We start from the raw sequence: 10850 nt of genomic DNA on the forward strand, positions 1-10850 counted from the left end.
GGACTTTGTAGAAAGATGTCCAGATTGTCAGCAAGTGAAGGTCGAACACCAAAGGCATGGTAGGTTGGCACAGAACACAGAAATTCCAATATGGAGGTGGTAAATGATCAATATGGACTTTGTGGTGGGACTAACTCACACTTCTTGCAAGTTTGACTCGATTTGGGTGATTGTGGATCGACTCACAAAATTAGCGCACTTCTTACCTGTTAATGCTACCGACACAACGGAATAGTATGCTCAGTTGTATATCAAGGAAATAGTCAGGTTGTATGGCACTCCGGTTTCTATCATTTCTGACCGGGGGGCTCAGTTCACGGTTAATTTTTGGAAGAAATTTCAGCAAGGTTTAGGCATTCAAGTGAATTTAGTACATCCTTTCATCTACAGACCGATGGGCAGGCAAAGCGGACCATTCAGATGCTTGAAGATATGTAGCGTGTTTGTGTTCTTGACTTCAAGGGTAGCTGGGATAATCATTTTCCACTGATAGAATTGCCTATAAAAATAATTATCATGCTAGCATTCAGATGGCACCGTTCAAGTCTTTATATGGTAGGAGATGTGGATCTCTCATTGGATCCTTCGAGATTGGGGAAGCAGAATTGATAGGACCAAACCTCGTGTATCGGGTTATGGAGAAGGTTAAGGTCATCAAGGATTGGTTGAAAACTGCTCAGAGTCGTCAGAAGTCCTATTCGGATGTACGTCGTAGGGATTTGGAGTTCCAAAAGGATGATTGGGTATTCTTGAAGGTTTCCCCCATGAGAGGTATAATGTGGTTTAGTAAGAAAGGGAAATTGAGTCTAAGGTATGTCGGACCGTACACAATTATTTACCCTGAAAATGGTAACAACAATTAAATTTGTAAATGGGATTCTAAAAATACGTGATCTATTTTTATGCTAGTTGTTAGAGCAGATGATGCTGGGAATATGAAGTTTAATGATGAAATGCAGGCTAAATCGATGCAGTAATCAAACCGAGGGGCTTACTACCCTGGCTTCGGACCGGTCGATGGAGGGCCTCGGGGTCAATAACTAGGCTCGATCTCGAGTTATCGGGGGTAGTCGGGAATGGGATAATAGTTAAGATATGATTAAGCAAGGCTCCTTATGGCCAAGACCGAGCAACAGATGAAGAACAAGTAAGAAAGCTATAAATGCTAAAGTGGCCTCGAGCTAGAGAGAACAAGCGAGTTAGAGAGAAGAGAGAGAGATATCATTGCACTTGAGTAGAATAGTTGGAGCAACATCAGCCATCTACAAGGTAGTGTGGGTTCCCTTTATATAGGAGGGGAAACCGGCTATAGTACATGGGCATTAATGGTAAAGTATGGAGATGTGACGGCTAGACGCCATGCTTCGGTGTATGTTCTAGATAGGCCAGCCCTATCAGACTTAGCCGTGTGCCTAGGGAACTTCCCCTTCTGTTCTAGCCTCGTCCTCCGTCTTCTTCGAGTCGGGCCCCGACGAGCCTCGAGGGAAGGAACTCGTTCGTGGCTTCACGTCCTCGGGATCTCGTGGCATTCTTCTAAAGTGGCTTGATAGCGAGAAATCAAGTCCTCTGATTTTGCCGCATACAGATAGTCTTCGCGTTTCCCAGAACGAAGCGATGGGAAATGATTTCGGCACCTGACTCCTCGAGCTTCTTATGGTGACGTCATACCAATGATGCAACCTGTGGCGCGAGCTTTTGTGGCAACCGGGGTGCCCCACGGACTTGTGCATTTGACATCATTTAATGTGCTGCTGATTCCCGTTCTCCAAGGTGAGTGTACCGCTGTTGATTCGGTTCCTCAAGAGCGCAATAATTGCGTCAGTCGGTTAGTCTCCCAAAGCCTTCATGACCGTGTCGCTACCCCTTATAAATGGGAGTGCCTTGGCATTGATTTTTCTATCCCAATACCTCCATTTTTGGTGTAGAGATCCTCTGTAGGCTTTTGTAATTGTATGTAAGGACCCCTCGAGGGCCGTTGTATATGGACTTTTATGAATATGAATATACTTCCTTGACTTCTATTTTCGATTCTTGCTTTATTATTGCATGCTCTTGTGCCCTTCGAGGTCTTCAAATGTTTTCCTTCGTTTTTGATCGCTAATATCTAACACGGATGCGAGCGTTCTTTCTGATCCTCTACTGATTGGAATGGCTCTTTTCCGAGCCCCTCGTCATACCTCAGACCAAGCTTGAATTGATCTGATAGGTTCGGGCTGTCGGGCCTCCAAGTTGCATGGAGATAGTACATTGAGTTTTGGAGGTTTCGAGAGCGGTAACCTGAGCGAAGGTCAGCTTTGGGTACCTGGGGCTCTTTTTTGAACTTGATGCAGATAGCTTTTTAAAGCGTAGGGGATAGACTTCTATTGAGAGGTTGCCTGTACTCAGGCACTACCTCGAGCCTTCCTGGAGCCTTCGTGATCGGAGCTTCGCGTGCTTATTTTTCTTTTTAGAAAAGGAAACCATGAGATCAGGTACCGCCTTGAGTCAAGTGATGACTTTGAAATCTTCCCGAAGACTAACTTCTTTTTTGGCGGAGATCCTCAAGGTCGATTGCTGCCTCGAAACTGGAGACAATATGGTTGACTCCTTGAGGCCTGGCTTCTCGTCGATGGATGCCTCCGGGGTTGGGTATCACCCCATCGATCTGTGTTGAGACTGTTGGCTTCCCGAGGCTCACTCCGGATAGGTGAATTGTCGTTGTTTCCCGCATATATGTGGGGCGGCTTCAGCTTCTTCAAAAGGCCTCACTATTTTAGATAGCTACCCTTACGCCTTGGCATAGGGTTCTTCATTTCTTCAGGCGCAAAAAGTGTTAGCGCACATTCTTGCTTTAGTTTGTCAATTCTACCGTAGTCATGGCAACTACTTCGGGGTCAGCCCGTTAGGGAGTGGGGAGTGCCACTCCCGGTGCTTAGGATCCGTGGGAGTTTGCTCTAAAGACCGGGTCTTTGAAAAAGAGGAACATCTGGAGATGGTGAGGAGATACTTCGGATGGAGCGAGGAGATAATGCTGCAGACACTTTCCCCGGATGAGAGCATTACGGACACTGCTGATGGATTCTTGAGCATATACCTATATCCTTTCGCATTTGGCCCCCTTGATAGGGTTCGTGCTTGATTTTTGCTTGAAGTATTGGGTTACTTTGGCGTAGATTCATCCGTCGTTTTGGCGAGTAGTGCTGATGATGAGGTCCTTTGTGGAGAAGGCTGGGCTTGAATTCACGCTCAGTCACCTCGTCAGGTTGTACCGGCCCTTTCATTATTGAGGCCTGCTAACCCTGCGGTGTCGTTCGTCTATGCCCTTTGTTATCGATGACAAAGAAGATGGGGATTGAGAGTGGGCCAGTTGGTTCATCCGGGTCCGGACGGCCGACATTATCCCCGTGGAGCTTATGTCGTTTCCCGAGGGATGGAATTACGTGCGTGAATGGAGTGTCTGCCAGTTTCTCAAATTCTACTTATAGCGAAAAATCAATTGAGTAATTGTGCTTCTCCCTTTTTGTAGCAACTTCATGGACGTCGGGCGAAGTTCTCGATCTGCCCGGCTTGGTTCAGAGGTTGGTGACCCATTCGACCTGCAACGAGGGTAGGTGGCAAGCTGTATTCCATATCAGATAGGGGGCGAGATACCAAGGTATGTGTGCATGCTGCCTTTGCCTTGGCCTTCATATATTTGAGATGACATTTTTCCCTTTCTTTTGTACTGGCTTTGCCATTGTAGGTACCGAGCGGTTCCTTGGGATGAGACAGTGATTTTTCGAAGAGGGGAATGAGTCATCGGCCTCCGAGCTGAGGGACGATAGCGATAAATGGGATTCGCACCCGCAGTGTGGTGGAGCTTTTAATGGGGCTTAATGGGCCCGTATCTTCAAGGGGAGGGCATTGCCCGAGTCTGTTGTTCCCAGAGTGTTTGATTCTAGGATGGTGGTTCCTCCGAGTGGATATGCTTTGCCCGATGTTGATTCTTCCGGGGCCGAAGAGGCAGGACCAATAGGAGTGTGCTCCGCCTTCAAGGAAGTTCGCCGGCTTCACTTCATGGTGAGTTTCGGCGCAGTCATCCCGGTATTTCGTGTCTTCCGTTCTTTATCGAGTTTTTCTTTTGCAGGCCTTTGATAGGCTCAGATCTGAACTGTTCTGTCAAGGGGCTAGGCTTCGGGAAGCTTTGGACAAGGGTGAGTCCTTTAAGCTCCTTAGCAAGGAGAAGGAGGTTGAGTTGGTGCATTGGCGATATGAGGCATGCTGGAGCTCGAATTACGAGAGTTACTTGATGGAGCAGGTAACCTTTCATAGTACGCGCTTCTCTCCTTTTGACACTTAAGGTTAACCCTTTTCCCATCTCAGCTACAGAAAAAGATGGAGGCTTTAGAATACCTTAAGGGTGATGCCGACCGCATCAGGAATGCTTGCGGTGAACTAAGGGCTCAGGTGCAAGCTCAAGCTTTAGAGGAGAAAAGCGCCTCGTCCAAGGTTCCTGCCTTCGAGGTCCAACTCCATTTGGCTCGTGACAATGCTTTAGTTCAAGCAGATATGATCGTGAAGCTTGAGACCGATCTCTCAAAGGTTAGAGCTGAGATAACCGGTGCTCGGGATAAAGCGTCGTTGAGTCGAACCAGGGCTGATCACGAGATCGTGATTCATGTGAAAGATGCTGCTGATGCCCAGGTTGTGTCGAAGCGGACCCTCAATCGTGAGAAGAGGATAAAAGAATATGTTTGTTGTAGATCCCGTAGAGATGTACTCGAGGAGGTCGGTGCTAGGGCCTTCGTTCTCTCGGAGGAATTAGCTCGTGCAAATGCGGACGAGCGCGATGCTCGGTTACTTCTTGCTAACATCTCGAAGAGTGAATCTAGGGCCGGCAGGCCGTAACCTTTTGGGGCGGAGCATAGATTCTGTTGTTTTTAAATTTTGTATTTGATATCTGCAGAACATGTTTGTAGATGGGGAGCACGCCTTTTGTGTATATAAAATAAGGGAAAACTTGAAGTTTTATCTCTTTCGTATCCCTTTCTGCATTTCTTTTGACCAGGCGGGCTGGTTTTCGGTGTTTGACGGGAACCTCGTGGGCCCGGAGCTAATTAGGCAGGTCCGGAGGCTTTTAAGTGCGACTTTTGTCGTAAGTAGGTGTTGGGGCCTCTATGCTTTGCCCAGCTGTTTAGGCTCAATCTTTGAGCCCGACCTTGACTCGAGCTTACCAGACCTCCAGTCTCTTGTGCCTGCATGAACGGATGATAATCGTTTTTATTTCTCGCCCTTGGGCATTTGTTGCTTCAACTATTTTGGGTCCAGTCTCCGAGTCGCATTGCGACTCGAGTTTCAATTGACCCTCAAGTTTTTTGTGCCTGCATGGGCGGATGACGATGGTTTCTATTTCTCGCCCTTGGTCGTTTGTTGTTTCAACTATTTTGGGTCCAGTCTCCGAGTCGCATTGCGACTCGAGCTTCAATTGACCCTCAAGTTTTTTCGATTTTCAAGCTGGCGACAGTGGCTCTTACGCTGTTTGGTCATTGAGACCTTTTAATATGCGGCCCGGAGGCTTGTATAGTTAACTACTTTGGATCCGATCTCCGAATCAGGTTACTACTCGAGCTCATTTTAATCCTCAAGTTGTCAATTTTCAAGCTGGCAACAATGGCTCTTACACCGTTTGGTCGCTGAGACCTTTTAGTGTGCGTCCTGGAGGCTTATTTGGCTGGCGACAATGGCTCTTAAGCTTTTGCCCGTAGGCACTTTGTAGGATTTGTATTCCTCTCGTTAAGGTCTTATTGAAATAATTTTGCCTTACCCGTCGTCAGTTCGAGAAGAACCTCGATTTCAAGTCGTTAGTGGCAATGTTCGAGCACCTCGGAAGGTTTTTAGCTCGTAGGTTGAGTAAGTCGAAGCCTTGTGATTTGGAGCTGACATGATTGAAACTCATTTGCCTGTTGAGGGAAGCCTGTTTTAACCGGTTCTTTCCGAAGTATATTCGAAGTAATGGCCTGTTTTTTTGTTTAGCGACGGTCGGGCGTCCTCGAGTCGAGTTATTTTGGTTGGATCAGCCGTTTTGATCGCAGTCATATGTGTTTGGTTGGAGCCATTTTTGATCCCGAGTGATAGTTTAGGCATCTACACCGAGGGTATGCCCTTTCGGGATTCTTACAAATTTGACGTATAGCCTAAACTTTGGGATTTTGAGTTTTATGCATGTAGTAAGGTCTTACAAAATTGTTCATGCCTGTTGAGGTCTTACAGTTTGTTATGCCTGTTGAGGTCTTACAGTTTTGTCATGCCTATTGAGGTCTTACAGTTTGTGTTTCTATGTAGAATAGATCTGGTTATACCGAGTCTGCCCGCTCAGGGTCTTACGGCCTCGTGTTTCCTAGTGTAAGGCGATTGGCTATAGTCTCCGAGTCATCGGGTTTGCTTGAGCTCGACAGCCATCATTCGTGAGCTCGGAGTTACCTTGTTGGGGCTTTATGAGCCCAGAGTTCCGACCCTGGGGTCATGCGAGCGCCAAATTGTCGACTCAAGTCTCTGAATAATTTGGGGCGTATTCGGTGGAAGGATCCTCGCTGTGAGTATGCCGAACTTTTTTTGTTGGAGTACGAGGTGCTTTTGGTGGCAGATACCCTTCGATTCATTTACGTAAACATATATTGTTGTGTTGAATCGATCTATATTAGATCAAATTTGATCGCTCAACGATTCCATGTTGCCTCACCTGAAGTTTTTGTGGCTTCAGAGCTTCGACCCGGAGGCCATCTGAGCGTTTGAACTGCTGGCGTCCGTTCCTGAGTTTTCGGGATGTTTCTGGTGAAAGAATTTGTTACCTTACTTTGAGAAGGAGTCTTATTTTTTCTTTTGGCAAAATGTATTCTTTGATTGCTCGATACAATAGTACATGTATTCGCTGACGGGGGCCTGACTATATGGTCATGGCTCGTTCGACCATTCGGTCCGATACATTGTTTTCCTATAGGAAACTTATTTGGCGTTTCCAAAACTCCTTCGAGCGGGTAGCTTTTCGGGGGAATGCCCCTCGCTATTCAAAAGTCGGCTGCAAGGGAAGTCTTGAGCATTTTGCGGAGTTCCCCCTTAGGCAGCTCGCAGACGTTTCCTCGTTAAAAACCTTGTCGGTAAAAACCCTTATTTTGGGACAAAAACTTGGTCGAAGGAAAAGAGTGCAACGGGTGTGTTTTTAGAGCTTTGAGGTCTTTCGATAGTGCTAGCGTTCCGGCAGCTCTAGTCGGGTGTGTGCATAGGGGTTAGTTCCAAATTTGAAAATAAAAAGGGAGATGGTCGTACCTTGAAGTGAGATATGCTGGCGATGCCTCGGGATTGGTTCGTTATAATTGCCCGGGACGGAGATGCGGCGTAGATTTCTACTTCGTTTTGTCAAGCTCAACCGAGGGTGAGGCCCGATTCACTTTTTGGTTTATTCGGGGGCAGAGGTATGAGCGTTGGTACCACGTCGTGTATTGCGAACATTGCCCTTGCCGCGTGTTGTTCCCTGTAGATGGTTTTGATCCCGTCCTTTGTTGGGATTTTTATCATCTGGTGGAGGGTGGATGGTACTGCTCTCATGCAGTGTATCACGGCCGCCCAAATAAGGTGTTATACCTCATATCTCCCTCGATGACATAGAATTTGGCATCTTGGGTCATGCCGGCCATGGTAACCGGAAGGACGATTTCTCCTTTCGTCGTCTCGCTCGCCATGTTGAATCCATTGAGGACCCGAGTGGTGGGCACGATCTGGTCGAGCAGCCCGAGCTATTCTATCACCCTTGATTTGACAATATTGGCCAAGCTACCTGGATCCACGAGTACACATTTTATCTGAGAAGAATTTACAAGAAAGGAAATTACCAGGGCATCGTTGTGGGGCTGAGACAGGGTCTCGGTGTCCTCTTCATTGAATGTGAGGGTGTCTTCGGGGATATATCCCCGAGTTCGTTTTTCTCTGGTGATGGATATTTTTGTTCTTCTCATCACGGGTTCCTGCTATTTCGGAGCGTGGATTCTAGTACGGCCCTCCGTCGTGTTTAATTGGACTTGGACGAAGATGTGGTTTGCTTACCCTTTGATCTTTTCGAGAGTGGAGGTATTGATGCCGGTGATGCGTCATATGATGAGGAATTTCCTCTTGCCGCGTATTACTTTCCGCTCACGGTTTTAATTTTGTCCCTTGCATGAAATTTCATCCCTTGGGTGAAGTGAGGGCAGTGTTGTCTTCGTGCGATGCGCTCTTGGTCGTCTGAATAAGACGGCCGTGCCTTGCACCTCCTTTGACGGTATGGGACTCGGCGTTCCCGTCTGAGCAAGCCGTGCAGTATCGAGAGAATGGTCTTTCTCCTTGTTGTATAAATCGCCGTTTAGAATTCTTTAAAGATTCGAGAGGTGGTCGTGTTTTGACCCGACGGTCCGAGCCGCAATATTATCCTCGGCCCGACAATGTTGACGTGTTGATCGAACCACCTGTTGAGCCTATAGACTTTTATTTGGAACCCACATTACAAGCCTATACCCTTTTTGTTCTTAATTGATATTTTTGATCCTTTTACCTCTTAAAGCACGTTAATTGTGAAATGAGCGCTAAAAGAAGTAAGAAGGGACTAAGTGTGGGGTGGATTTTGAGTGGAATCAATAAAAGGAAGAAAGGTGCATTTGTTATGTAAAGTAATACATCACTAGCGAAAACTGCAAAGGAAAAAAAAGAGAAAATTCTCAAAAATCTCAACAAAAAAAGAAAAAAGAAAAATAGAGATTAATAAATTGTTGTCTTGTTCTTGCTAGTGGGTATGAATTAAAGTAGTGCTTAAAGAATAAGGGTACACTGTTAGGGATGATTTTGTTTGTGAAATTGAAGGGGATTGAGGAATTTGCGCATAAAGATTATTAGGAGGGTGAACCACAATTCCTAAATATATCCTACCCATTTCTTATCCTACATTACAACCTTGAAAAAGTCCTAATTGATTTTAAATCGAGTGAGCTTATATTAGTAGAGATTTATATTATGGGCAAGCTTATGGTACCAACTGCATGCATGTGACTTCTTTTGTGAGAGTGAGCGATATTATTTGATATATATGAGTCCTTAAAATATATTTGAGCATTTGATTTGAATATGTGGATTCAACTTACTCTCTTATTATTGTGGTGAGGGCACATGATTTCGCGAGGGATAGGTAACATTATTAGACTTCTCTCTATGATGTTGGATGTTCAAGCCATGAGTGCATTGTGTTGAGTTGGTTTTTGAGGCTAGGATTGTTAGGAGCATGTTGTCTTTGTTGTGAATATTCTTGAAGTATGGCATAAGAAAAGGGAAGTTATGTGATTGCATATGTTAGAGCTTAATTGTTGCTATAAACCATGGTCATTGGTGTGGTGTGCCTCAATTGTGTAAAAACAAAGTGCTCAAGGTTGTGTCTATAAGTGTAGTTTTATTGCTCGAGGACGAGCAATGTTTAAGTGTGGGGTATTGATGTGTGGCTATAATTCTATAGTTTCGTACATTATGTGCCTTACATTTTACATGCTTTAATGATAAATTACACTTTATTTGCGCGTAATGGAGTCTATTTTATGTGTAGGTGAATTGGAGATGAAAGTAGAGCCAAAGGGATACTTAAATGTTGAAAGTGTGCTCAAGAGCAATAAAAAGGAGAGGCCAGGCAAAGGCTAGCTCAACCAGGCTTTAGCCTGGCGAGGCCAGCACAAAGCCAGGCTGAACCAGGATTTAGCCTAGCGACGCCAGCCAAAGGCCAGGCTGAGGTTGGCGTTAGGCTAGCGACGCCAGACTTGGGGCCAGGTCCAGTCCGAGTTTTGAAGGCTTATTTCGTCTCTTCGTTTGACTAGGAGTTGGACCACATGTTTAGGTCTTTTCCTACACATATAAATAGACTTAAAATGCCACTTTTGAGGATAGACCGATAAGAGAGATCGAGATTGGATAGATTTGAGAGGTGATTCGACCCAAGGAGGCAAAAACACACTAGGAGCAAGGTGGAGAATTCTTCTACGAGTTTTTCACTTCCTTCTTCCTATTTTTCAGTATTGGTTATGAATTCTAGTATTGTAGTTTTGCATACTATTATGAATAGCTAATTTGTTATCTAGGGTTTTGATGAAACCTATTGGAAGATGATTTTCCTATTATGTTAATATAGATTTGCTGTAGTGTTTTCTCTATTTATTCAACTACGTTGATATTGTAGTTGGTTGAAGAGCTCTCAATCGCCTGTGCCTATTTAGTATGTATTACCGGGAGATAGTGCATATTTAGGTAGTTGTTAAATAACATCACTCCTAACGTATATGAGGGATCAATACGAAGGGTTTAAAGGTGGGATTAGAGATAACAAAATCTTGGTGCGATCCGAGTGAGTTGTGCTTAATGCCAGCTAGCGTAATTCGGGAGAATATGTCTAGTAAATTGTGGTAATTATTCGGGAGAGTATTACGATAGTCAGAGTGCTCATGATCGGTAGAGAAGACTTAGGCAAATTGATAGAAAATGTAGCGGAAAGGATTCCGACAATAGGGAAAATCATAACTCTAGACCTCCTTAATCCTATCTCCAATCCTTATCCTTGTTAATTGATAGTTTTACTACTTTCTAGTATTTGTTAATTAATTAGATAAAAATAAATATTATAATCTTTATAATTAGGAAACTGTTTGGATTTGTGTTTCTTAGCGATATTGAATAACTATAGTTAAGCCTTAGTTATCTGTGGGATTCGACTCCGGACTTATAAACCGGATTATATTTGCAACGACCGCTTAATCCTTTTTATAAGACATAGTTGGGCGTGATCAAGCGCCCACGGCAAAAGGGACGTTAGTACTATCGAATAGTACTATTAT

This window comes from Nicotiana tabacum, chromosome 22 (assembly GCF_000715075.1).
Source record: "Nicotiana tabacum cultivar K326 chromosome 22, ASM71507v2, whole genome shotgun sequence".
Taxonomy (NCBI): Eukaryota; Viridiplantae; Streptophyta; class Magnoliopsida; order Solanales; family Solanaceae; genus Nicotiana; species Nicotiana tabacum.